The sequence below is a fragment of the Cyprinodon variegatus genome, unplaced genomic scaffold (genome assembly GCF_000732505.1).
Source record: "Cyprinodon variegatus isolate N-32 unplaced genomic scaffold, C_variegatus-1.0 Scaffold1063, whole genome shotgun sequence".
NCBI lineage: Eukaryota > Metazoa > Chordata > Actinopteri > Cyprinodontiformes > Cyprinodontidae > Cyprinodon > Cyprinodon variegatus.
The window spans coordinates 8,850-11,390 of NW_015151516.1; positions in this window are offsets into that span (position 1 = coordinate 8,850).

A 2,541-nucleotide genomic window follows, 5' to 3' on the forward strand; every position below is an offset into this window, starting at 1 on the left:
TTTTCCACTTCACCTCCAAACGACATGGAGGTCAAGTGGAAAGTAACTTCACTTTCATTTTTTTAAATAGAAAGTGAAGTTAGTCATGATGGGTAGAGGAGCTCCTCTGGTAATAATACCGTTCACCTTAAACCTGCTAAACTAAAAGGGAATAAAAACAGCAGTCTGCACCACTTTACTGGATGGTGGAGATCTATCAGAGGAGACGATTTTATATGATGGAAAAGCTGACTTTTTAAAATGTAAGGATTTTGGAAAATCAATTGTATTTTTCTGCTCTTATCCACTAAAACAGTTTTATCAGAAATGAAAAAAAAAAAAAGAAAAAGCCTCAAAGACAAAATGATACCTGCTTTTTTAAAAATAATTTATAATCTTTTCTTTTCCCGCGGGGTTCCAACAGCATAAGGCAAGTTACATTCCAGACTTTAAGATTTTTTAAAGACACTTGAAATAAAAAGTTAAGACCAACTTCACAATAAACACAAGAAAAAACTGGTGACCACAAATTTACCCAAATATTTATTTTAACCTAAACTGGAGGTTTTCAACAGGGGGTCCGCAACCCCTAGGGGGTCCACAGAGGTACTGCATGGGGGTCACCAAAGTTTTTTTTTTTTTTTATATTCTCTCCTGCAATTTTTTCCACTATGTCTAACTGTCTTTAAATCCACATTAACATGAATCCAACAGACTGTAGTAAACAGATAAATGGAGGCAGAAGATGTCTTTCAGTCATTAATGCTCACATTCAGAGACACTTTAATAATCCCAGGGAGGGATTACTTTAGTTACATTACTCTATCTGTAATAGAGTGACTATAGGACCAGTTTGATAGAACACTATTTCATACAATATATATATATAATTAGGGGGTCCCCGCTCCATCTTGCCATCAGTTTGCGGGTCCTTGGCCTGGAAAACGTTGAAGAACCCTGAGCTAAACCATTACTTTCTGGCCCAGTAGAAAATTTTAAAATGTTGAAAAACTTTGCATCGAGGAAAAACGCTAAAAAAAAAAAAAAAAAAAAAACACAAATAACAGATCTATTATTAAAATCTACTCGGCTGAAATCATGTTTGTTTTGGTCCTCACTCAAAGTCTTTTATTTTAAACAAACCTTTTAGCAGCGTTCTGATGGCATTTTAGCCAAAGGATTTTTTATCAAAAACATAATTAATGTGCACAAATAAGGAATATGTAAACAGAGTTTTATGGGGCCCCCAGGAACCTGGAGCCCTAGTCATCTGCCTAGTATCGCCCTAATATGTGTCAGAAGTATAAATTGGCCTCAAGACCTGTTAAAATGATAGCAGTCGGGTAAAACTGAGATGCATGTTGCAGTGAAACCATCCTAGAATTCGTTCCATTGAATAAGAAAACCAAGTAGGTGACCAGTTTCTACCCGGCTGCTGTTTATGTTAATAAGCAACAGCTTTCCTCAGATCCACGCCTTCAACACACAGACCTGGCTGCTGTAAAGCAGCAGAGGATCCACACCTCTGAGCTGATCTGATGGGAAACATTCAGATTAATTTCATGTGTTCAATGGCTTCAAGAAGTGAGATTCTCAACAGATATTTTGCATAAAGACATCTCAGCTTTCTACTGTTCATTTGTACGTCAGCGAACCATTAAATTCACTAATAATCAACCCATTACCTCACTGTTACAACAGGATAGGAGAAACAAGCTTAGAGTTGAGTGTTGTCAGTGTAAAGCAGGACCTTATTAAAATGGAAACTGGAGACACTTTAGGTTAACCCTCCTATAGAAGTAAATAATTCATCTACATTTTAATTAAAAAACACAAACTAAAACCTCTACAGTTTGCCCTCAAAACTTTGTCAAAGTTCACTCACCCATTCTAAGACACGAATGAAGCCCAGAGGTTCCTTCAGGGGCCCCAGGTCCAGAGAAAACCCAGAAACAGGACTCTGCTCAACAGAAAGGTTCAAACAGTCAGAGAAGTTAGCTCAGATTAGCACCCTGAATGTTAGCCTGTGCTACAGCTAGCTCTCTCTGCAGACTTAAACAGTCAGTTAGCCTCTGAGCTACTGAATGCTAACAGTTCTTCACTGCTGGTACTAACCCACCTGAGCAGACGCCATTTGGGACGTTTAGGAGGGAAAAAAATGTTTTTTAAACTCTGAATATTTTCACTTTGTTCGCTGAGGAAAGTTAAAAGAACTCTGTAGGCATTCGAGCGGACATACGATACAGAAACGCCCGTTTACGACGCGCTGCTGTCAAACTAAGCAGCCAAAGGCTGTCATCCCCTCCGCAAAAAAAAAAAACACACTTCCGGTTTCAGTGGGTCAGCTCCTTTTCCTAACCCCGTCTCATGTCCCGGGATGGGAGTCACCACGAAGTTATTTATTAGTTAAACCCCCGGCTGTTAGCTCGTGTTTAAATCCTCACTCTTGGCTAGGTCAGATATGATAAATAATATAAAACCCAGTGACCACAGCCGAAGGACACAACCTTTATATATATATATATATATATATATATATATATATATATATATATATATATA